General features: G+C 39.2%; 5 long non-coding RNA genes across 6 annotated transcripts; 4 read left to right on the top strand and 1 right to left on the bottom strand.

Moving 5' to 3' along the window:
• Nucleotides 1-382: 382 nt before the first annotated feature.
• LOC136246078 (uncharacterized) lies at nucleotides 383-986 on the bottom strand. Of its 2 annotated transcripts, XR_010696233.1 has the most exons (4): nucleotides 825-986; nucleotides 638-766; nucleotides 546-583; nucleotides 383-499 (listed from the first exon to the last, which is right to left on the bottom strand). It is a non-coding gene; the product is annotated as an uncharacterized lncRNA (long non-coding RNA). The 2 variants fall into 2 exon arrangements; XR_010696234.1 differs by lacking the exon at nucleotides 546-583 and having other exon boundaries at nucleotides 389-499.
• Nucleotides 987-3,348: 2,362 nt separating this feature from the next.
• LOC136245850 (uncharacterized) lies at nucleotides 3,349-5,461 on the top strand. Its single transcript, XR_010696156.1, has 2 exons — nucleotides 3,349-3,647; nucleotides 5,402-5,461. It is a non-coding gene; the product is annotated as an uncharacterized lncRNA (long non-coding RNA).
• A 6,487-nt stretch (nucleotides 5,462-11,948) lies between these two features.
• LOC136245100 (uncharacterized) lies at nucleotides 11,949-14,345 on the top strand. The gene is made up of 3 exons (XR_010695740.1): nucleotides 11,949-12,262; nucleotides 12,424-12,482; nucleotides 14,290-14,345. It is a non-coding gene; the product is annotated as an uncharacterized lncRNA (long non-coding RNA).
• A 5,802-nt stretch (nucleotides 14,346-20,147) lies between these two features.
• Nucleotides 20,148-22,140, top strand: LOC136245653 (uncharacterized). Its single transcript, XR_010696041.1, has 5 exons — nucleotides 20,148-20,378; nucleotides 20,626-20,736; nucleotides 21,739-21,829; nucleotides 21,882-21,948; nucleotides 22,017-22,140. It is a non-coding gene; the product is annotated as an uncharacterized lncRNA (long non-coding RNA).
• A 900-nt stretch (nucleotides 22,141-23,040) lies between these two features.
• LOC136245656 (uncharacterized) lies at nucleotides 23,041-24,597 on the top strand. The gene is made up of 4 exons (XR_010696043.1): nucleotides 23,041-23,177; nucleotides 23,242-23,303; nucleotides 23,355-23,468; nucleotides 24,507-24,597. It is a non-coding gene; the product is annotated as an uncharacterized lncRNA (long non-coding RNA).
• Nucleotides 24,598-26,142: the final 1,545 nt, after the last annotated feature.

Below are 26,142 nucleotides of genomic sequence, written 5' to 3'. Positions count from 1 at the left end.
AAAATTTGTTTGTTTGTATGTTAGATTGATTTGTTTCTGTTGATACAGACAAATGAAATAATTGTAACTATACACAGTAAAAACAAAGTAGTGAACGTCACTACTAATTAGTAGTGAAACCTCTGCCACAATACTCACTATTTTTGTGTAGTGACGTTCACTACTTTTTTGTAGTGAACGTCACTACAAAAATGTAGTGAACGTCACTACTAATTGTAGTGAACGTCACTACAAAAATGTAGTGAACGTCACTACTTATTTGCGGTGATTTCACTACATCACATTTGCATCCAGTATATATATGCATTCATGCACCATAGAATTCCATTAAAAATAATACTGCATACAAGTAAAAATACATGTATACAAAATCATCAGTTTATCAGTTTTATTCTATAGGTGCATACATGTTAGTCCAGAAATTTCTTGTGAGAAGATTCTGCAGCAGCAAAGATGCATCAGATACCGTGCAGTGTATATTGCAAGTTTTCTCATTGAACTGCAAGATATAACAATACAAACTATGGTAACTAAATAAATCTTACCAGCATAGCTACAATAGAGCAGATGCACATGATTTATGCTGTGATAAAATAATTGTTGATATGCAATATGAGATAAACATATATGCACTTACCAACTATTGCACAACTGTGCCTAAGGGATGGGTGCATGGTATAACCATCTGATATGTTAGATCAGTTCCTATTAGTAACCACAGTATAGTGGTAGCAAATTGTTTCATTTGCTAGTCTTGCAGTATTCGCTATATCAAGAAACAAAGATCGTAAACAATCTCCAATGTAATAAGCTAAAGCATTTACCTGTTTAAAACTGCTAGCAATGGAAAGTCAGTTTTACCTAAACTGCCAAACAACATTTTAACTGCAGAATGGTTGTTTAAAGCTACAAACCTTAAACACTTGCAGACACACAGCAGTACCCCACAGGTATACACCACTGCAATGAATATCAATCGGCTACTGCATGGAGAGAGAACCATCATTATTATAAATGAGAAAACACAATAAGTATAGAGTTAGCTTACAGTATGTGCGACCTTGGTCTCGTGCAACCACAATCAGATCGTAGTAAAAGATCTGTGTGGGCACGGCAAGGTAAATACAAGAACAAAACTGACAAACATACACACATACAGAAAACAAAAAAAAAAGTGATTAGTAGTGGTGCAGGTATGTCAGAAAGCTAAAATACGTCAGTGTACTCTCACTATATTATTATTATATATATATATATATATATATATATACTTGCATGGCCAGATTACTGACCTGGAAAATGAATTTATGGCATTCTTTTCTTTTCTGAACCCAATGACACATTGCGACTGTGCCAAAGTTTGGATGTGCAGGCATTAATTAGGATACTAGCTGCCAGTCCACCGTGCGACCTGCAACTGTGGTTAATGTCAGCCAGACCTCAATATTTATGGAAAGGTTTGTCCTCACTATTGACTGATTTCATGTACTATTTATTCATGTGCTATTTTGGGACCCAGAATTTTTATCCATTTTTTGCAGGTTTTCCTCTTTCAGAGGTAAAAAATGTATTAACCATAACTGTTGAGACCAAAATTTTTGTTCTTCCCTTGTTACCTAAGAGTTCTTTAAAGGGTCAGAAATACTACTGAGATCATTTTGTGATAACCTTTTATGGAGCTCACTCCGAAGACATCCTGAAGAGCTCACTGGTCTTGTAATGCCATTCCCAGAATATGAAGCCTTGACTTTGCAAGTGCTGGAAGATTTTCATTTCTGGTCAAGTTATTTTAATTCAGTTACTGTATAATGTGCCGGTGCCCATCCTGGTCCGGTTACTCTAGCATTGAAATCAGTAGCATGTTACAGAAAGCAGGCTGTGCCAATCAGATTATGTTGTTGGTATTCACAATTTTATTAAAAGTTACCATGCATTGATACTATAGAATTATCAAGAGTTAATAATAGCTCTTGGAATTATGTAATATGTTTTATGAAGATGTAATGGCTGCTTGTAGTCAACAATAGGGTGTTCTTTAAAAGAACAAAAGATGGAGGTAGAGGGCCATGTAGTTGGAGCTGATGTACTCGTGATGCCTAATCAATATGAAAATATTATTTTTGGTTGTGCTTTTTGGTTAAGTTTGTTTAACCTATATATACTTATACTTTGTATGGTTGTTAAACATGCCATTCTTGCTGCCATTGTGATCTCATTGTTTAATTATATTCCATAGTTACAACTCTGTAATGCTATAGTGAGAGTGACCAGACCCTTCCTCTCCTTCAGGCAAAACTGATTAAAACTGTTTCACAAACTCACTAGACATGTACGTACATGTTTTTACAGAAATACCAAAATTACAACTGATGGAGTAAGATATCACAAAGATATGGCTGTTATACTTGAATTTGATAACTTACCGTCCTTTGGGAAGATAATGGAGATCATCGTAACATGTGAAGAAGTATTATTTGTTACATCAGCTTTGCATACAGTCATGTATCATCATCATTTTCATGGCTATGAAGTCCTTGGTACATCTGAAATAACAGTTCGGTGACAACAAACACTCAGCACTTATCATTCTTTGGCAGTATCAAAGCCCTACGGAATGCAACGCAAAACAATGATCTGCTTGAAATATCATGTGTTTGACAACTAGTTGTGAACACACATATTCAAAATATTATACGTGTATACAACAACGATGACAACAACAATAGAACGCATTATAGTAAAGTTTACTCTCAGAAAAAGTCATTACTCTGAGGGCTACAACAAACAGGGGTCCACTCAGTAACTATTATTACACATTATACACTTGTTCACTATAAGCTTTAAACTAAGTGCAACCTTCTGACACCTATAACTACAAGTGACACCAGTGAGCCACTCTTTCTCTGGTATAGTTCAGCCATAAAAACTTCTTTGTTAAAGAAGAACACTCCCCATACACTATATCAGTGTTGTCAGGCCCAAATGTAATCAATCATGTGCTGGATACAATGCACATTAGAAGTAATGCATTACAATTTCCGGATGTAATGTCCATTATAAATTACATTACTCATTGCTTTGTCATGCAGCACATACATAATTACTGCAGAAAGTAATATAACGTAATGCATTACCCCCAACCGCACGTGCCACAGTCCATTTAGCCCGAGAAAAAAATGATCAGTCATACCATGCAACAGTTTATGAGTTGACTTTATATTGTCTCGAATCAATGTGTTAACTATAAAGCTTAGAAATGGCAACGATACAGTTTTGACAATGATAATAATATAAATAAACACTTAAACAGTGGGCAGAGGCAATCTCTGCCCAGTCCTGGGACGATACAGTTACATTTACCGTGCTATGTAAGTTACTGAGCAAACTGCACACGTAACTCACGCTTGCCAGTTTAGTGATGGTAATAAACTTCTCGGTTCATACGAGTCTACGTCTAGAGATTCACTGATCTGTTGATACATGGATCCTGTACGAGTATTCTAATACTTTCGTACAACTTTACTATTCTAATAGTTCAGGGCGCAATTGCTGACTTTGGGACATATGTGGAGCCCAGACACGATGCTGGACGGATGATGGGAAACTACATGGGGTGGCCTTATACAGAATCATCATGAAACTTAAGTGTGAGTGTTAGGTGTGTTCCTTCATAGATAATTAATGGTTACTCGGTATGTGACTGGATTTATGAAAAGGGGTCTTCCACACACATCCAATTCTATGAACTCAGAAGTCCATAACTCACTGCTCAAGGAATGTATTAACTTGAAAATTTGTCCATCCACTAACTATGTTAGTGCTCACTACTGTCCAATATTGTAATCAATAGCCTTTTCAGTCTAAAGTTATGACAGATCTCTCAACCTGGAAGCAGATCTGGTTGTGAGAAAGCCAGCCACCCATCCCCATGCAGCTGTGAATCATACCATCTTTGTGCTGGGGCTCATGCACATAGCTACATTTGTTTTAACAAAAAAATGTTTTAAAAGGCACAACTAGCTAGCTATGTGAGTGCAGTACTGCTGTTTACCGCAGCTTATAATATCTCTATACTATAGTGTAGCCTACTATATGAGAAGAACCTACTATTTTGCTCCATCGTTGAATCACGTGATATCAGTCTTTCAACTCAGCTGATGTACTGGTTCACCAGTGATTCATTGTTGAAATCACCACCCATTTCTTGAGTAATCAGTATCCAGCTGTGGATTTAGTGTTCAGCACAGATTTTCCACACAAGTACACCTCACAACAACCCAAATTAAGCAATAAACATTTGTAATAACACAACTGGTAGGATTTCACCTAATTCTTCAGTGTGCTGAGTCTTTTCTCAAAGGATTTCACCTTTAAATAGGGCTCAGTTCATTGAGTTTGGCAGCAAAGTGACTTGATCGTGACATATTCAGAAGTATGGGAAACTGCCAAAATTTTCAGCTCAAAATACAGAAGCGCCCCACTATTCTAATTAACTGATCACGTGATACCTTTTGGGGCGCTTAAATCAAGGAGATTTAGTGTGCCTTAGAAAATTTTATTGGAAATCGTGAGATCAACAAGTGGTCGTGATATGAAAGCTGAAATCGTGCGTCTCATGACCAAATTGTGATAGTTAAGAGGTCTGGTTATGAGTCATTAAATTTGGTAAATTAGATGTGTGTGGAAGACCCCTTTTCGCAAATATGGTCACATATATGTTGTTTGCGGGCACTTGTTCTATAGTCTAAAGCTGGACAGAAAATACTCCACACACATGCACCTCCACCCAACATAGTTTCACACGCCCAGACTATCTATCTGTGTCAGCTACATATTCTCAACCAGGGAAATATCAACCCACCTTCACAAGTGAACTATTTCACACAGCCTGTTTGCCCCCACCTCACCCCGTATCAGTGGTAGTCGGGGATTACACTGATAGGTGCAATACAGTATTTGTATTATAAATTAAAGCATAACAGCTAGACTCTGAAACATTGCATAATGCAAAGGTTCTGGGTTACCATTTGCATGGCTTGCCTTTCAAGTCAAAATCAGGACTTGCAATTAGAGAAGCTTTACATTCTTATTGCCTGGCCAAGGTGGGGATTTGCATCACTGAAAACTATAGTTCCCCACCTACCGGGTAAGTACTGACAATGTAAACCCCGACCATGTCTCGACCTGCAAACCCTAGGAATACTCAGGCTAGAAGGGGATTTGTATGGTCGTGTGACATAATGAGCTAGTTTGAGTGGATTCTAGAAAGCACACATCTTTACTGTCTGAGTGAATTTCCTTAGCGAGTAATTTTTTCATCCCTAATAAATACAGAACAAGGCACATTTCACAAAATGTGTTTCCAGATACATGTACATGATATATTGGTTTTCATTTACAGGCTCGTTCTGCCCGCTGCTGGATGAAAGATGAAAAGAAAAGCAGAAGCTGGTCAAAGATGTGTTTTTGTTACGTATGTACATTATACGTATACATATATTTCATTGTTAAACTTAACAGTACATATAGTTATGTTATATAATAGTTTACATTTACCATTTTGATTACATGAATGTGAAAGTTTAGTGGTTTCATAAATGCAGGTATTTATAACATTTACATACTAAAATTTATGAGTACAGTTTGACATCAGATTTGCCTAGTTTCCCCATGTCCAGAATAGTAGTCAAAACGTTTTTACTTGACTTACTACAGCCTAGTAGAATGTCTGCAAAGACTTCATTGACGTTCCTGCAGAAGTGCATATTGAACCTAATCAATGAATGAAAGTCCTTTGTAAAGTAAATCCTAGCTCCTTAGCATTGACAGCAGCATCCCATACCATATCCCCTGCAAATTTCTAAAGGTTGTCGTGATCTTTCATGTGCAAACTCATAGTATCTTCTTATAAGCATCCTTTTCACATCAATAAATGGCTTCGGGTGGGAATCTTAATCTTCAAATTAGAAATTTATCAAATGTACTGTATAGTCCCTACCAATAGAAAATCTGAGACTACAATACATGACTGCTGTTTTCCAGTGTTATCACATACACACACATGCACACACACACACACATATGTACAATCGGATATTTTGTTTGGTTTTGCTACATTTAGCCTGTACTACTGTGAATACACAGCAAGTTTACATAGTTGTGGTGAAATATGCAGATGATACTTCTAGTGGACACTTTGTGACCATACTGTTATAAAGAGGTTGTCATTTTTCAGAGGTAACATTTTATTTAAAGAAGTCTATCAACCTGCAATTTTGGTTTATAGTCTGTTATGATACCTCAGAAACTGTCCTTTATATACCAATGTTAAATGTTACTGACAGTAACAGTGTTCTTGACAGTAACAGTGTTCTTGACATGCTGTTATATTGATGTATAGTAAAAATTTATAATGTAGTGAAGATCACTACTTTTTGTAGTGACCGTCACTACATTATGATTTCACTACAATGTAATGAATTAAAATGTAGTGAAGGTCACTACTTTTTGTAGAGAACGTCACTACATTATGATTTCACTACAACGTAGTGAATTAAAATGTAGTGAACGTCACTACATTATGATTAATTAAAATGTAGTGAACTTCACTACATTGGTAGTGACCTTCACTACTTTGATAATTCACTACGTTGTAGTGAATCTAAAAGTAGTGAACGTCACTACATAAAGTAGTGACGTTCACTACTTTGTTTTTACTGAGTAGTTTCTATACATTTATGATAATTTATACATATGCAAACAGTATTTATAGCTAATACAAATTTTTTTTTTTTGCTACATATCGCTTTTTTAATGTTTTCCAATGATCCTGGATCTGTTTTGTCATGCAACATCTTGTATTTCTTAGTCATCTCACGGCAGAGAGCCAACGGCACTGTATTATTAGTTAACGGCCACTCAATAGCGATGATGTCACTTTGATCGCTTCTAAAGTATTTATTAGAGCATAGCTCTTCTATGGTTTCTTGTGCTGCAAGTGATTGCTCGTTGGGTGTTCTCTGGTAAAACCGTTCACAGGTTGCCCTGCTCTGATCACAGACCTCATCTATGCAACTTGTCTTGTGCTTCTTGGTTTCCGTGGATACAACTTTGCGATGGATTGTGGCATTTGGAGTTTCGAGATTAAAACACTTGGCAGCTTTGTTAATGGCTTCTGATACATTTCGGTATTCATTCCCAGTTGGTGTTAAAAAGAAACGTGACTCAAATGCCCTGCATTGAGGTGTTAGCTTGCTTCTTATATGTTGAAGATACATGTTCATTACATCATTGATGTTCTTACTAACGATAACCCTAGCTGCCCCTTGTGCTGCTGTCTTATGGCGTACTACCTTTATTAGATATTTTCCTTTCTTTTCATCATCTTCTTCCTTGTTGTTGTACTCATCTATCATCATATTCTGAATAGCTGCTGGTCTCTGGGCACTTAAAAACATTAAGTTTGCTGTCATGTATGCATTTATTAGTTTGATGTCTTCAGATGTAATTGCCCCACTCTTGGCTCTTTCAATGGTAGCAGTGACTTCGTGCTTTACAGCATTTGAGTCAATAAACTCGTAAGGGCTGCTTGCTGTTTCTGCCTAAAAATAAACGTAACTAATTACCATGGTATAGATGTAATGTTAGACTGTTAGTTTTACAAATTTTATTAGTCAATTTTATAATACGAAGTGGGCTACCCGGACTGAAATTTATTTATCATTGGCTGTGAATACAGTAAGAACTTGCCAGTAGGGTTAGAACAATTAGGAGCATCATTCCTAAGAAACGCAACTAGGATTAGGGCTTCATTTAAAATCAATATTTGTATTATTTAATGCAGCAACAATAAGAAGAGGTGGCAGATAGCATGGTGGGGTACAGTAGTTGAAGTAAGGGAGTTTAGGCAGTTAGTGGTGCCCCAGTTGATACAGCTTTTTTTGATTTTTACACCTTTTGTGTCATATGGTATAAATGTAAAAGCTTTTTTAATGCAATGACCAGCTAAATATCAACAGCCATTATAATAACACAAACTAACAATGCCAATCTACTCTGCAGCATCTCCCCAAGAATTTTCAAAACATATTTTTAACAGCCCTCCCATTCTTACAATCACCTGTGTTATAATATTTACCTTTGCTGTGGATGTTGTGAACTGGTCTGATTTCTGCTTAGCTTGTGGCTGTCTTAAAGATTTCACCCAATTTTTTAGGGTATCAACTAAAGTGTGGCATCGAGAATTCAACTGATAATCCGTACCATTTGGATTTTCAACAAAATTAACAAACTGAATGGCCAAGGTAAGCTTGCGCATTTTATTCATCATGGTTGATGGTTATAGACCTATATTCTTGTCCAGGTAATCCAAATATTCCTGAAGACAGTGCTTATTCAAAAGGAAATCTCTGTATGACAGGGACCTGTGTTGTGGGTGCGTATGCACAACGAAATAGAAAAATTTCAGAATGTCCTGCTTTATGTTATCAGCAACAATCTCCTCTCTGCGGCCACCAGATAGACCCATCAAAAACCCCTTAAACTGATCAACATATCCATCAAAAGGGGTGGGGACCTTTCCCTTCAAATGAGGAAATTCATCACTTATGGTGGGCTCATCGCATTCTGTATCGCTGGACTACAAAATAGCAAAGGTAAAATGTTATAGTACTGACTGGTTATAGTGCTTACTTCTGCCAGATGTTGTGATGCATCTAATATCTTTCTCTGTAGATTTGTCTCACTATGTAATTAATAGAGCAATTGAAGTAATACCTTTCTAGTTGTATTCAATCATGTGCGATAGATCTGTTAATATACAACTGTAAAGTAGCTAATATTTATTGCATTCAATTTATTTACCTTCCTTGTGGAAGCTGAAGCATCAAGTTCATCACGTGAATTTAACTGAAAGATTTTTAATAATGGGATATTCTGCATACAAAATATTTGTACCTGATATGAGTTTCGTTTGTATCTAAAGAATCACAACTAACATTCATACACAATTGAAGTAACAATTGCAAACCTTTCTTGCCTCAATTACTAGCTTATCACTACTTCGTTCACTTATCTGAATGCATTTATCGCAGGGTTCAGCCCACACTGGTCGGCAGTGGTTCAAAGTGACCGGTACCTCTAAAAACCGACCAGAACCCTCTTAAATCTGACCAATACAGTTCATACATATATCACTGATACACATGCAATATACCCTAATATAACACACAGCGTATCAGTTCATGTTAACTTTAGGCCACCACTCAGGAATTTCTGGGCAGAACCCTGTTATCATTACCTGAAAAAATTATATTTGAACATCCACTGTGTGCATTAATATGTATGTAGTTCTATGATAGAGTGTCATAGTATCAAGAGTTAATAATAGTAGGGAGGGAGAGTGTCTAACGCTCAATAGGCCTGTATAAAATGAGCGCGTAAGACAATCTGGCTTCTTGGCCAGACGTGTTGATTGCATGAAGGGAGATGTGAAATGAGGCAAGCCGCAGAAGGACATTATCGATACTACTAGCTGTTCACGAATCAGTCTCATGAGCAACGTGCGAGGCAGCGTGTGCAATCAAACATGTCGATTTACGATGAACAGCCCTCGGTACTGGCCAAAATTGAAGCAGAAACAGTTCAGCATAGCAAGAAGAAGCGTCAGAGAAGATCAATGAGGAAAGCTGAGATGAAGCACACTCGGAAGCACAGGTAGAATTGCATCACGAATCTACCGTTCAGCCACGTCCTGAGGTAAGGCCCAAGAAGAAGCGTTGGTCGAGGAGTGATGAGCTGGAAGTAACCAAGAAGAAGTGTCAGACGAAAGCAATGGCAAGGAAAAGAAGCGGCGCCGATGAAACACAGCCTGAAGAATCCCAACCTAAGAAAAAGCGCCAGATGAAAGTTATGAACGATTTCTCTCTGGTTCTTCCATCACTCACTGGAGTAGCCATCTTCGCATCACTGCTTTCTCACCAACTATCGATTTTGCAAGGCCATACAAAATGTGACATAACGTGTTTATTGCGGTCATCAACACTATAGGAAATTACAAAGATATACGATAATAAGCGGGGTGCTCTACGCGCTTATTTTATACAGGCCTATTGAGCGTTAGACACTCTCCCTCCCTACTATTATTAACTCTTGATAGTATTGTGTGATGTTTTCTTGCCCCAACAAAATATCACCCAAAAGCCAACCTCACGTTTCTATCATGCTTGTTAGCACTGGTTAGGCATAGACAAGCCCATCAATGTCTTCAGAGTGATTCCAAGTCCTTCTAACAAGTTTCTATAAAATTTTATATTTAACTGAATTTTCTTCTAACTGTCTGACTGATAGACTGACTGACTGACTGACTGACTGACTGACTGACTGCTGCTTCTAGGTGAGTATAGATAGCGACTACTGTTTGACATTGCTTTGGCCTGATATGTGCTTTTTTTTCCAACTGCAGCAGCTACACGATTGCACTATCACTTTTACCAAGAGTTAATAATATAGAGAGGAGAGTGCCTAACGCCGTATAGTCCTGTAACAGATGATTGCGCAGAAGTTAAACGGCTTCTTTTCCGCGTAACGACAGACTGGCTAGTATATTTTCGCATTTAACCACAAAGGCTATCCCAGACACAAGGGCGTGCGTTCAATTCCATGTTCAAGTTCACCACGAAGAGCATCGCTCTGTTGCGTAAGAAGTGTGGCTGCTAACCTCGAAGATAACTCTGGGGGAGAGCGTCTGAGAAACCAATAAACACTGAACCAAAGGCAGAGTATCGCTTCAAATTTTCACTGCGTCGCCATGTTACCCTACCTTTGAGCATTCTTCAATTGAAGGAGCACTGTTCCCTGTACATACAGCTCAGTCTTTAGTTCAGTCTTCGAATATTCTCAAGGATTCATCACGGTGCGGCTAAACTAATTGCGGTAAAGAAATGAACAGATACTAGAAGCCTGTACGTTACACGGAAAGGAAGCCGTTTAACTTCTGTGCAATCATCTATTACAGGCCTATACAGCGTTAGACACTCTCCTCTCTTATTATTAACTCTTGCTTTTACTCATACTTCTTGTATAAGCAATACAGTATATTGGGCAGAACATAGCTGAGACTGAAGCAGTATTGCTAATTTGCATTTCATTAATTGTTAGTCGGAATGCGCACGCATTTATTCATAATTTTTGTAATGACTGGATTGCTTGCAGAGGCAATACTCGTAATGTTCTTCATCTTTAACACTGTATAATGGGTGGTACATAGGTGAAGACAAATTTAAATGGGCACTCCATGTTTTAACAATTGATAGCCAGGGTGCATCACTGATGTGTTAAGCATTACTTCGATGAGTGCTCCACATAAAACATGATATGACAAAAAAGGATGTATATAAATAGCTAGGTAGCTACTGTTGTAGTGAACTGGTGTATGTTATGACAATGTTCCCCTGTCCCTTTGGTTGCATTTTGGACCAAGAATGCTTTTTAGTAGGCTATATTTAGACAAGTTACCTACTGGCCAATTTTGTTTCCAAAAAGTACAGATATGTGCTGTTTAGCACCTACAGTAGTAATATACACAAATTTTCACTACAGCTGCTGTTGTTTGTTTCGGTGCACATGAGTATACTAACCCAGGAGTAAAACCAATGATCGCTAATTTGCCAATTTAATAGACCAGGCGCTGCTACCATATAACTGCTAACAAATTGTTTTGTTAAGTTAATTGTATAAAGCACGCAACATTACAAGACATACCACACAACTGGTGATGCTTCTATGTAGTGAAGTGACAACAAGGCTGTTAGTCTCTAAACACATGTAATGCCGCCAGTGTGGTTGGTGCTTCTTATGCTCCCGCTAGATGCTGCGCATGCTCAATTTCAATTTGTCTGGCTGTGTTGCTTATAAAGTCTAGCGTGTGTGCATATATATTGTTACCTAATTCCTTTTTCATTAGGTATGATATGATGCATGCTTCATTAGGTAAAATATCATTCATTTAGTTACCAAAATCATTGCTTGTCCCAGCTCTAGTAGTAGTACTACACATATAATGTCACCTGTGATCATTATTGACGATATTGTTGTATGAAATGCTTATAGTTTCTTAACTGCTGTTTTCAGGAGTGGATCCTGAATTTTTCAAGAGGGGGTCTCTGAGGTTGAGGTTGGTAAAGGGTAACGTCTTAACATGCAGGGAGAGTACTGCTGAACTAACTCCAGAAGCTTAAGGATGCAGTTGGAGTTGAACATTAAGGTGTGTGCGTGTGCGTGTGTGTGCTGAGGCAGCATAGCCAAGTGGTTAGGACATCAGCCTAGTGATCGAGAGGTCCTGGGTTCGATTTGTGTGTCACTATACTGTTTTTCTACATCCACGATATTCTCTTTGCCATATACATGTATACACCTTACCCACAGGGATCACTTCATGAATTTCCTTATGCCACGATGCCTCACTCTCATTTTCTCTTTCTCAAGTAAGAGTCTATAAAATTAATTTGTGATACATCACTGTTGCTTACACCCATTGTTCAGTGAAACATGTAAGCCTGTATACGTAGCCTTATCCATTGTGTTGAGTTATGATTGGCTGAAGGCATCAGTTAGTTAGCTGGTTAGTTTAGAAAATTCAGGAAATTTGTAGTGACTTGTTAGAAGGGTTTAAGATTACATTTTTGGCCTTGGCTATGCCTAACCAACACACAGTGCCAAAATGTTGTGAAGGAAATGTGAGGTTGTTTTTTGATGATATACATCTTCATCCCTACTATGCAGTACTACTGTTCTGTATGTTACCTGTATGTGTTATTATTTACCATACTGTATTAGTGTGTAAATAGATGGCTTGTAAAATATTAAAATCACAAAGAAATCATTGTGATAGTTTTTTCAAGCTTCGCCATCTATCCTGTACTTGCTTCGAAGTTCTCTGCATATTATATTTAGTGACTATTAGCTGGCACGTCTCCAGTGTTGGTGTGCGGTCATTTTGCAGTGGGTATTCCTTTAGAATCCATTGGTCTTCATCACACGTAAAATATCGTCTTGTACATAAATCCTGTATAGTGCTGTGGACATTCACGGCTTCACATTGTTGTGGAAGTTGGTAATAGAGGCTAGAAGTAGATGCACTGTGATTCATGTGTGTATTCAGCTTGCGCATGGTGGAATCATCCACCGAGGCATGAGCTTCAGTTGCAATTACTTTACGATGAAGTCCTGCTGATGGGATGATAACGTCATAGTCTTGGCCAATGTTTTGTATGGTCTCACTAATTTTTCGAAATTGATTTCCTGTGTGTTAGGAAAAATACATTTGAGAATTCATCCTTTTGAGGAACCACCTTCCACCTGATCAACTGTAGGTATTGCATCATCATTTTCTCCTGTCCTGGAGTGATTACAATGTTTGCTGGACCCATAGATGAGGCTGTCTTGTGGTGTAATACCTGTATCAAAATTTTTCCATTTATATTTAGGCGTTGTTGAAATTCTGAAATCGTCATATTTGTGATCACACCTGGACGCTGAGCATTTGAGAAAACTATTGCAGCAGCAATGTAAGATATTATCAACATATGGTCAGCTCTAGTCAACATGTTGTTTTCTGCATGCATAAAAGCTGTATTTACTGCAGCAATGACAGCCCTGTTCCGTAGAAAGTCATCAGGATTAGTGGCTTGCTCAACCTATATACGTAATAAAAAAATGTGACATGTTTCTGATAACATTACAGTAATTGGTTACCTGTTTTGCTGATACTAGTGAATGTTTGCGACGCTGCTCCTTTATCCCTTTAGATAAATACTTGCCCCACTTTGAGAGGTGCATCAAAATTTGATGGGCTCTAGTAAACAGTACAGCATCTGTCTCTGCAGGATTTTCGAAGAACAAGGTGAATTCAATTGCCAGCCGCAATCTACGTATCTTCTCTGAGATTGTAGTTGGAGCTAACTCACAATCTTCTTGGAGATAATCTAGATAAGCCTTTAGATGCTGGAGATTTAGCAGGTAGTCGTAATAATGTTGTCCTGTTTCTGAAAAGTCTCCAATAAAGTTGTAGTAGTTTTTAATTTCTGCCACAATAGCTGTAGCAGATGACTTGTTTTTTCTGCCGCCTGCAATACTTGTCAAGTATTGCATGAAGGTAGAATAATGAAACTCCTTCACTTTCACCTTTAAATATGACACAAATTGTATATCATGTAATTGTAAAATAATGTTTTGCACACGTACTTGAGTACTACTGTGTGCCACATCATCATTAACACTTCTACTCCAAAGCCAGTCCCTGGAATTGGATGGGTTTGACCACGTTGGCTGCATAAAGAGAAAGGTACAATTGCTACTGTATGTATTACATGACAACACACACCTTTGTGTGTGTCTATATAAGTTGGATAGTCAATTAACCGATCCAACATATATACATTGGTGTAGTGACTATTTGTTTACATACTGTATTTTTAATGCATGATTCCTTATACATATTAGTACCTTGCGGGCTTTTTCTAGTATTTTGAACCGCTTAGCTTTATCAATGATCTTGTGTGTTTGCAGCAAGTGCTGACTCAATTTCACTAAATTTGAAGCAGTGCATCCTTTTATGGGACAAGATCGGCAGTTCCTGTTAGGCTTTTGTTTCTTCACCTTGCCTGTTTGATGGCCACAGTTACTATGTATATCCTCTATGCTGTCACTAAGACGTCTTTTTAAAATAATATTTGTGGTGGATTTGTTTACACCGCCACTTTCATCCGAAGGTTCCTGTCCAATGGTATTGTTGCATATATCTATGAAGTCTTCTTTGTAACTTTCATCCTCGTTTCCTTCAATACTATTTTGTTCAGTTGTACTGTCACCACAGTTATCTATATCGTTGGTGCTGTTTCTGTTGTGTTCCACATTCTTAGGTGTTTCACTTGAATCGCCTTCTCTTTTATAATCATGAACTGGTATACTTTCATCTCTTTTGCTTTCTTGGTTTCCCTCGACATCATTTTCATTGCTAAGGCTGCATTCATCTGATATATCACTTTTCCAATCAAAATAGTCAAAGCTGCTACTTATACTTGTGTGATAGTCATCGCTATCACTTGAATCTTCATAGTAGGATCTTGTGAATGTAATATAATCACCCATGCTTACTATGTTTAGCACATTGCAACCTTTAGAGAGCAAAAATGATAGACATGAAATGCATACAGATTTAGGTACTTTACATGTACATGTATGTATTCACTAACTAGTCAGTTGCCATAGCATGGCCCCTTGTTCTTCCTTAACACAGGCCAGCTGTGCCAGTATTTAGTAGCACTAAAAAGCCGTTTAAATGCACTGGCGATACTGATAGGACCAAAAACAAGTGAGTCAAGAGGCTTGAAACATATCACTGTGGTCATGTTCATGTTGCGTCGTAAAGTTAAAGTTGCATAACAGTGTGGGAATCGCAACATGTTTTAAACATAAAAACATACATGTTCTAACACAAAATCATTTAACATACATGTACGTGTTCACTTCTTGGATATTATTGGGTATATAGAAGGTCAACACAGTGCGTGGTACACAGAAACAAAAACTATATGTAGCGTACTTGTTCTCCCTTTGTGCTTTTTGTTGTTGTGGTTTAAGTAGCTAGTGTCACTATAATATAATATGCTCTAGCCAATCTCAGAACAAGTAGTGAAATGTAACGTGTTAATTTATTCTTTGACAATTGATGCTGTTCACAAAATGCTATCTTAGAAGTTTCTACGCCGACGCTTGCGCCAGGGCAGTCAAGCTCATCAGGCGGCTTCGCCCAAACTTTTGAGGGTGACTAGACCCTTGGGGTTGTGTCAATGTAGTAGGTTACCTGGTCAGGTAGCTACTAAGGGGGAGTGTACTCCCTAGGTGGTTAGATAGAGATTACAGGAAGTTGAAACTCCGATCGTGAGCAATCTGTAAGTTAATGATAATGATGGCAGTGGCTAATTGATTTGTGAAATACCTGGGGTTTTCCCTGGTTAGCGTATTAGGTTGTTGGTCACAAACTGTAGGTAGCAGTTCAGTGTTAAACGAATAGAGTCTGTGGCGACTGTAGAGTGGGACGCTTGCAAAGTATCTATTTAAATGGGTAGGGCTGTTCTGCGCTTGCGTATACCCTTGTCTGCATAGTCATGTGATGTACTTTGCAAAGTCTACATGTTGGTAAGACTTTGGGATAATTGGCAAAAGGAGAGGATATACAGTCGTATAATGAGGAACAGTGAGTTGTTGTAACGTAATTAATATCGTTGTAACAGCATGATTGTGTAGTGCATTAATTAGAATACAGTACATTTCTATTAGGTAAGCTAGGGTTAGGTTAGGGAAACTGTAGTTAGGATTAGGTTAGGGAATCGTTAGGAGGGTTAGAGTTAGGGTCTGGGTTAGGGATAGGTTAGTGTTAATATTAGTTCAAGATAAATGCACCATATACAGCTGTTGATGTAACAATAATGTTATTTATCAAGTGTTCCTAGAGCGAGGAAGGCTGCCAGGTGTCCAATTTAGTCCTTGTGGGTAAACACATTTTAATTTATTGATCCAGTATCTTTCTCTTTGGTGTAATTTATCTCTGATAGTCGTTGTGGTGTCGGTATCGTTGGTAATAATATGTTCAATAGGTTGTACCGACATGGTGTGACCTGGTATTGTAAAATGTTGGTCAACGGTAGAGTTGCTACTGGATTTATTGTTAATGTGTTGGGATATCCTGTGTCTGAGGGGTGTACTGGTTTGTCCGACATATTGTTATTGCATTTATTGCACTGTATGAGATAGATAACGTTCTTTGTATTGCAGGTTATGTTACCTCTTACTCTAAAAGATCTATTAGTGGTTGAGCAAGTGATTCTTAGAGATGTTGAAAGATACTTATGTAGAAAGCATCTTCTGATTGGACAGGGGGTGACAAAATTTTTTGGTGGGTTCATTATGTCTGTCTTGGGAAAGTCAGTGACTGGATGATGTTCCAGTTCAAGTTCGGTGCTATTCGTTTCAGAGTCATCATCAGGTTTGATGCGGGCACGGACAAGGAATGTTTTGAGGTTCGTATTTTTCTTGTATGCCATAATGGGATAGTGTGGGAAGAACTTTCCAACAATGGGATCACTTTGGATGTGGTGCCAATTGTGTCTGATTGTTTGGATTACTTTGGCAGCCGAAGCAGTGAATCTTGTGACAAAAACAGGTCGGTTATTCATTTTTTGTACACGATTTCTAAATCTGTGTTCGTGTTGAACATTTTGAATAGCTGTTGTAATGTAGTCTGAAGTGTAGCCTCGAGCATTCATTTGTCTAATGTGTTGAGAAATAGATTTGTCAAAGTCAAGCTTAAATGAGTTCGTTGTAGCATATCTTATGGCTTCCCCAATTGCTATACCTTTTCCGGTTCCTGGCGGGTGGTATGAGCTGGCATGTGTGTATGCCTGTTTGTTAGTGGATTTAATATGAGTAGTTACAGAGAGTTTGCAAGGTAAACTCTGGTTAAGGTGTACAACAGTGTCGAGATATGTGATTTGATCTCGACTAAATTCAAAAGTAAATTTCATAGATGGATGTAATAGGTTCATATGATTCATGAACAAATCCAACTCTTCGGGGGAGTGGGGGAATACCATGAAGATGTCGTCAATATAACGCCTATAGTATATAGGCTTAAGAGGTTCGGTGTTAAGAAATTTGTTTTCTAGGTTGCCAAGGAAAGTGTTTGCGTAGGAGGGGGCGGTTTTGCTACCCATGGCTGTGCCGAATAATTGTTTATAGCACTTTCCATTAAATTCGAACACATTGTTTTTAAGGACAATCTCTAATAAATTGGTAAGTGTTTCTGCTGGTGGTTGTTGAGGATTAGTGCTTTCTAGTTTGATGAATGCATTATGGCAAGATTTAATGCCTTCTTTGTGAGGAATGTTGGTGTAAAGGGATGTCACATCGATGGTGACTAGTAAGGAATGGGGAGGTATAACTAGCTGTTCAATTTCGGTGATGAATTGAGAGGAGTCTCTCAAAAAAGATGGTAACATTTTGACATGTGGTTGGAGCCAGAAGTCAACAAACTGGCTTATATTTTCAGTGGGACTCTGGCAGCAAGACACAATGGGTCTGATTCCTGGTGGATTCTTGTGGATCTTTTTAAGAAAGTAAATTCATGCTCGTCTGGCATTTTTTGGTGGAAGACAGAAGGTATACATATTTTTGGTGATATAATATTTTTTGTATGCCTTTGTAAGGACAGCGGTAATCTGTTTACAGATGTGGTTGGTCGGATCACCTGTCAGTAATTTGTATGTTCTAGAATCATTGAGGTGGTTAAGCCCTTCCGTAATGTAGTCGTTCTTGTTTCTGATAACAATAGTAGAGCCTTTGTCAGCTTTGTTAACCCTTTATTACCGAAGTTTTTTTTACAAAACCTAACCCTTTATTACCGAAGTTTTTTTTACAAAACCGCAAGTGTGAAAACTTTCATGGCTTGTGTGAACTGTGTGTGATACGAGTGGACCCCACCCATTAATTAACCCATCAAGCTATATACCGTTTGATAGCCATCTCTCTCTTCTACCAACACAGCTAGAATACTTACAGATCACACACACAACTCACGCGCTATGATAGGGTCCGCAACGCGAAAAATCGATATCCTCCAATCAACTACCTAACTATTGTCATGTGTTAGGCTAAGTGTAACTTGAATAACACCAGCGTGGCAGCCAAGTTTGTCACTTTCTTCTGGTAGAAAACGATACAAATGTCTTAAAATCACGTGATTTTTCGCTGCAGCGGTTCGTAGGGTTCTTCGTATGCCACGATATTCACTCTCAACATTGTTCAAGTAGTCTATCATCAACTCAAAGTATTGGTGGTTTGATTTTATTGGTCAGTTTCTGGTGGCAGCACGATCTGTGCAGCTTTTTGACAACAGACAAAATGTTTCTTCCTCTGGAGCACAGGACAAGCAGAGCAGCAACTGCGCCGTGGGTCAGCAATGACCAGTACTAGGTAAAGTACCTGCATGTGGAGTATGGTTATAATTGAAGCTTGTTAGCCATCTGGCTGAGCCATCTATATGCTGAAATTCGGCCAAAATGACGCGATTTTTGCAAACAAATACCAGAATGGTTGATACATCAGTGAGACAGTCTCCAACAGCAAGGATACGAAGCTTATAAACACCTAACAATACGGCTATCTCGCCCAGTAAATGCATAGAGCAATCCTGTGCATGAAATAGGCACTCACGTGATTGAAATTCAAATTGCGGAAATACCCATGAAATTGCTTTCATTTCTGAATAGGAACCATGCAATGTGCTCCTTTTGTAAATATTTGTGTTAATTGTTCACTGAGACGTGGTCTGGGCCAGTGCAGGTGTGTTTTGTACTATGATGGTATCGTAGGAAAGTCTTAAACTGCTGGGCTAGTCGAGATGCTGAACCTAACGTACACAAACTGATTGTCACTTGATTCCTAGTGATTTTAAGGTCATAGGAATAGATTATAGTTGTATTCTCGGTGATTTGAATATCAATCACGTGAGTGCCTATTTCATGCATTGGACTGCTCTATGCGTTTACTGGGCGAGATAGCCGTATTGTTAGGTGTTTATAAACTTCGTATCCTTGCTGTTGGAGACTGTCTCACTGATGTATCAACCATTCTGGTATTTGTTTGCAAAAATCGCGTCATTTTGGCCGAATTTCAGCATACAGATGGTTCAGCCAGATGGCTAACAAGCTTCAATTATAACCATACTCCGCATGCAGGTACTTTACCTAGTGCTGGTCATTGCTGACCCACGGCGCAGTTGCTGCTCTGCTTGTCCTGCGCTCCAGAGGAAGAAACATTTTGTCTGTCGTCAAAAAGCTGCACAGATCGTGCTGCCACCAGAAAATGACCAATAAAATCAAACCACCAATACTTTAAGTTGATGATAGACTACTTGAACAATGTTGAGAGTGAATATCGTGGCATACGAAGAACCCTACGAACCGCTGTAGCGAAAAATCACGTGATTTTAAGACATTTGTATTGTTTTCTACCAGAAGAAAGTAACAAACTTGGCTGCCACGCTGGTGTTATTCAAGTTACACTTAGCCTAGCACATGACAATAGTTAGGTAGTTGATTGGAGGATGTCGATTTTTCGCATTGCGGACCCTAGCTATGAAGCGAAGAAAGGGTATCTTCTCCGTATCGCCATGGCATTGAAAGATGGGCGCCGCCATCTTACTAATCAACATGATGACATCACACTATTTATTTTTAGAATCCTTATCACGTGGGGAATGGAGTAATTCTAACTAAAGCCTCCTAGTAGCAGGGAGAAGGCGAACATGGAGTTTTAAACAGGTATTATTGTTTTGTATATGCTATTTTATATTGCCAAGTGCCATAACTTGCCCATGCTTCTTCCTATCGCCGAACGGTAAACTTCATTAGAAGCACCCAGTCCTTCTCAGCAGTTTGGTAGCAATTTCAGCTTCGTAGCCCCTAGGAAAAAGAAGTTATGGCTCCGTTTATAAAGGGCACTTGTTATGGCAATATATTAGCCATTCGATAATAAAGGGTTAATAATAATGTCTCTATTTTTACATAGATTTACGAGGGCTACTCTTTGTAACCTGGACAAGTTAAAAGTGTTTGACTGATGGGTTGGAAGTTCACTCAGTTGGTTTTTTATACTATTTAAAGCTCCCTCGAATTGTGGGTAAGTTGATAGTAAACTAGGTTTGGTGTTCATGTTGTTGTCATGACAATACAAGGGAAACCCATCAGTGCAAGGGTTAGTGCAGGGAGGATTAATGCATTTTCTTAGTTTGTGTGTAAAAAGGTTAAAGTCAGACAAGATCTCAAAGTTGGTGAGATCTTTTGCAGTAGGGATGAATGATAATCTCTTGCTCAGTACGAGCTTTTCTGGTACACTTAGTACGTGGCTGGATAAATTAACAATGAAATTCTCAGCACAGGTAACACAATTCTTAATTTTACATGTGTACAAGGAATGATGGTAAAAATATAGTTTCTTTTGGCAGCTCTTCTTCGGGCTTTTGATGTTAAAATCGTCCTCTTCCTCGGCCCCTGGTTGGGCCTCGTCCATGGCCACGCCCTCGGCCTCTGGGAGGGAAATTAAATTGTCCGAATGCTTCAGAGATAGCAGATTTTACCTGTTGTTGGATATAGGACGGACCTGCAGTGTCTGTAATATCATCTCTTTGTCTTTTATTGTTTGGGTTCTCCCATTGATTAGGAGGTCCACGTTTGCGGTTATTTGTGGATTTGTTCTCGAACTGTCTTTGGAGGAGGGTGATTTCACTCTAGTTTTGATTTAAGTTCAGGTACTTTGTCTCCGAATAGGGTGGTGATGATGGGGTTAGGTTAGGGATAGGGTTATTTATCGTAGAAGTAGAGGCTCGTCCCATCGGCACCTGGATGGAACCAGGCCTGATAGTGGCTAGGAGATCTTGTTTGAATGTGTCAGGGTCAAATGTCACAATGTTCTTAGTTGTGCCAGAGTTTGGAGATGGTTCCTGTATGTTGTTTGGTGGTTCTGTTTGCCCGCTGGGGTAGATTGTTGATTTCACCATGTTGGTGGTATGATCTGAGTTGAGGAGTGTGTCCATTTCATGTTGGTCCAGGCTCCCGGAGCCTGGTAGTGGTTGACTATGACTCATTGTTGTTGCAGGTCTCTTTTTCTGTATGTTCCTCTTAGGTTTGTGCATAAGGCGTAGAAGAGGAACCTGTCAGGTGTAGGAAAGGAGAAGTGTTAAACATACGTTTGATATATATGTACTGTCTTATAGGTAAGTAGTGAACGTGACTGATTATTGGTTTATTTATTTTCCTTCACTGCAGCCACGACCGGTTTCGCTTACACCATAGTGGAGGCTCTTCAGGTAGCTCTGAGTGAGAAGGATTAATAGTAAGTGATTACTTACAGAGATGGGGAGATGAATGGTGGATGGTGTGAAGACTGCCTCTTTCCTATAGAAAGTGATCTTCCGTAGGGGTTGTCCAGCCTAGTGGACTGGAGGAGCTAGAGAGAGATACATATTAACTGATGAATATATATTATTTTGATTTGTGTTACCTTATAATAATAATTATTTCCGAATCGCGTGGGAGTATTACTATTGATTAGAGCAACGCAATGAAGGAGCACCAACAGCTTTGCAGAATAGGTTTAAATGTTAAGACGCTATTCTGGTTGGTGGGGATTGCGTAAAATGATGTGGGACGCCAAAGGAGTGGAATGGCGTGCTTACGTAGTTACGTAATGGTGTGAATGTACACGTGATTCAGGAAATGTGGGATTCTAAATGAAGCTCATTGAGATTTTTGGAGGTGGAAGTTAGAGAGATTAAGACGATAGTGAGTTTTTTGTAGTGCTAGGGTTGAAGAAATGCAGTTTCTTGTGCATTTCTGAGTGTAATTTCGGATAAGGGCTAGGTGAGCCTTTTTGACTGTGGGAGGGCATTAATTAGGGTTAGGAGAACTCATTTTAAGATTAGGGGAACAGTTTTCGGATTAGGAGAATCGTTTTTAAGAGTTAGGGTTAGGCAACCCAATCATTTGACAAGGGTGATTGAATGTAAGTTAGCCAGAGAAGAATGATGTTAAAATATGTACAAAATACAAATGAGTGTATTCAGTGGGGTGTGTGTATGTGCGTGTGGTTTGGGGTTATGCTCTCACTCCATGGGACCAATTGAGTCCTTGGGGGTAGACGCTTTTTAGTCTGTCAATCCAAAGTATTTCAAGTGAATGTAGGCGAGATTGGATGTTGTCATGTGTGGGAGGTACAACTGCTAGAGGTTGTACAGACATTTTGTGACCAGGTTGTGAGAAGTGAGTGTCTATGGCAGAGGACTTATCTCTGCAGGTGGGGTTGGTTTTTGAGATATGTTGGCTAATTCTGTGACGAAGGGAGGGGGTTTGTCATATTGTCAGTAAGGTAGCCCTTTTTCTTGAAGTCCGTGAGAAGGGATTTGATTTCTTTACATAGGTGAGCTGTTGGATCTCCAGTTAATAGTGTGTATGTCGTTGTGTCACTGAGATGGAGGAATCCTTCAGAAATGTAGTCCGTTCTGTTTTGGACCACAATGGTACTTCCTTTTATCAGCATTTCGGATGACAATATTTGTGTTGTCAGTAAGTTCCTTGAGAGCTGTTTTTTCAGCTAGAGAGAGATTGTGTTTTATTTGTACGTTTTCAGGTGAGAGTTCGGAGATTTTCTGTTTCATTTCACTGAGGATTCCTTCGAAATTTTGAAACCTGGTGGGTCTACTGTTGATAGTATGTGATTGGTTTTTATGAAATAGGTCAAAGCCATCTTTGGATGTATGTTTGGTACCCTTAACTTGGATGCGAAGCTTTGAGCAGAACGAATTGAAATCATTCAGTAACTCATTAGGAGTGTGAGGCTTCGCAGAAGGGATAAAGGTGAGTCCCTTACTGAGCACAAGTTTTTGTGCATCAGTGAGTGAGATATTGGAAAAGTTCGCAATGTAATGTTCAGCACAGTAGATGCACTTTGTGTGTCTACAATTGGAAATGTCATGTGGTGTATGTGTGAGTAGAGGTTCTTTTTTTGGCTAAACAGTTATGAATAGTTAATATCCTCTCCCTCGGCCTCGACCTCTGCCGCGACCGCGGAAGCCTCAACCACGTCCCCGTGGGTTCCGATTGGGGGTGGGTTGTTGAGGTGTCATTTCTCCCAAAACTTGTTTGATCAGATGTTTCAGCCCCTCCTTCTCGGAGGGGGTATCCGAGTTTTTTGGTCTTTTGGGGTCTGGGGTGGATTCATCATCGAGAGATCGATGATTTGGAATTCATCAGAGACTAAATGGCCTGTGGCCTCATTGAGTTCTTGATATTTGTTAAGGTTATAGTCAATGAGAAGCAGAGAGAGATGTTGACCGCACTCCTTTAGGTAGTTATTCCAGTAGGTGGTCAGAAGTGTGGGAGGATTGGGTAGTTGGAGTTTACATACGGGCATACAGCCTTTGGGGATTGACCCTTCTTTGAGCAAGTTGCCAAAACGTGTGGCAGTGTTCTTGGCTCTTAGCATAGGTATCTGGAGGTCAAGTGCTCTCCTCTTCAAAGTTGTCAGGCGTAGGTTTACCAGGGCCATCGGTGAGACCTCTGGGTTGGAAGGGTTATTTATCGTAGAAGTAGAGGCTCGTCCCATCGGCACCTGGACGGATCCAGGCCTGATAGTGGCTGGGGGGTCTTGTGTAAATGTGTCAGGGTCAAATGTCACAATGTTCTTAGTTGTGCCAGAGTTTGGAGATGGTTCCTGTATGTTGTTTGGTGGTTCTGTTTGCCCACTGGGGTAGATTGTTGATTTCACCATGTTGGTGGTATGATCTGAGTTGAGGAGTGTGTCCATTCCATGTTGGTCCAGGCTCCCGGAGCCTGGTAGTGGTTGACTATGACTCATTGTTGTTGCAGGTCTCTTTTTCTGTATGTTCCTCTTAGGTTTGTGCATAAGGCGTAGAAGAGGAACCTGTCAGGTGTAGGAAAGGAGAAGTGTTAAACATATATTTGATATATATGTACTGTCTTATAGGTAAGTAGTGAACGTGACTGATTATTGGTTTATTTATTTTCCTTCACTGCAGCCACGACCGGTTTCGCTTACACCGTAGTGGAAGCTCTTCAGGTAGCTCTGAGTGAGAAGGATTAATAGTAAGTGATTACTTACAGAGATGGGGAGATGAATGGTGGATGTTGTGAAGACTGCCTCTTTCCTATAGAAAGTGATCTTCCTGTAGGGGTTGTCCAGCCTAGTGGACTGGAGGAGGTTAGGGTTAGGGTTATATTACAGTAAAATAAGGGCTCGTCCCAAAGGCTCCAAACAGTGGAGACATTCAGTTGTGCTCAGCTGAAGTGGCAAAGGAATCATATTGCACAGATGCATTAGTCAGTTGTTGACCAAAGCATGAGCTTGGTAGCTGTATAGTAACAGAGATTGTATTTCTTTAGTAGCTCAATGTTGTTTTGATATATATATATATATATATATATATATGCACCTCAGATTGTGGTATTACAATTGTAGCTCACAGTGGGTATAGGCAACTATGTACCTATCCTGGGTTATGGTATGCAACTGTGTGCTGGTGGCTATTATAGTCTCACCAGGTGGGAGTGCCACTCACACAATCTTCACTATTTGGTTTATAGCTGTATGGCCATATGTGTAGTTGTATTATTTGACTGGCAATTTTAATTCGTCGTGTAATAGCTACACGGAGACCAAATGGGTTGAGAATTTCCCATTATAAATATCCATCGTACTGGTCACGACCGGTTTCGTTCAGCTCTACACCGGAAACTCATCAGGCAACCTTAGACGCGGATTTAGTATTGCCAGAGTAGTGTTGTACTACTTTATGGTGAAGAATTGGTAGCCTGGTATGAGATACTCGGGCCGACGCGTTATGTAGCGTCTGACGTCACGGCGTGGGGACGCTATATTGTTTCTGAGTGTTTTGAAGTGTGAAAACCACGTGATATGGTGACACTTGTTGATAACACTTATTCCAAGTTTTGGAATATGTAAAATTGTAGTTTGTATCACAAGATTGCGGGTTTACTTTGTTATAGCGTCAATATACTCAGTGTGTTAGCTATAGAATTAGACTGAAACGCCTTTGTATGAGCTAGCCTGACTGTGTATAGCTAGCTAGGTATAGTTATAGTTAGGTTAGAACACAGGGAGTCTGGAGATTATGTTAGGGCAGTGAGTAGACAGATCACGCGAGTACAAGTTAGGTTAGGACTGTGTGAAGGCAGATCACGTGATTACTAAGTTAGAGTTAGGTGTAGGGTTTGGATTAGACAATGGTCACATGAGACACTCTTAGAACTAGGGTTAGAGCTGAGCAGTGAATTATTTTGTTGTGTGCTGAGTTGCCTATGGTCTGAATTGCAGTGAGAGAAGTGTTGCATCGTATTGTTGTTTTGTTATATCTTAAGTATGACATGCTTATGGTGTCAAGGGTAGCTACCCATTGTTATGTAGCAGCATTGATAGGTGCACCTCTACATGTTAGAATGCTATGCATGTCAGTTGACTTGATAGTGTAGTATGTAAACGAAAGCAACAATG

Source organism: Dysidea avara, chromosome 15 (assembly GCF_963678975.1).
Source record: "Dysidea avara chromosome 15, odDysAvar1.4, whole genome shotgun sequence".
Taxonomy (NCBI): domain Eukaryota; kingdom Metazoa; phylum Porifera; class Demospongiae; order Dictyoceratida; family Dysideidae; genus Dysidea; species Dysidea avara.
This window is presented reverse-complemented; position numbering and strand designations above follow the sequence as displayed.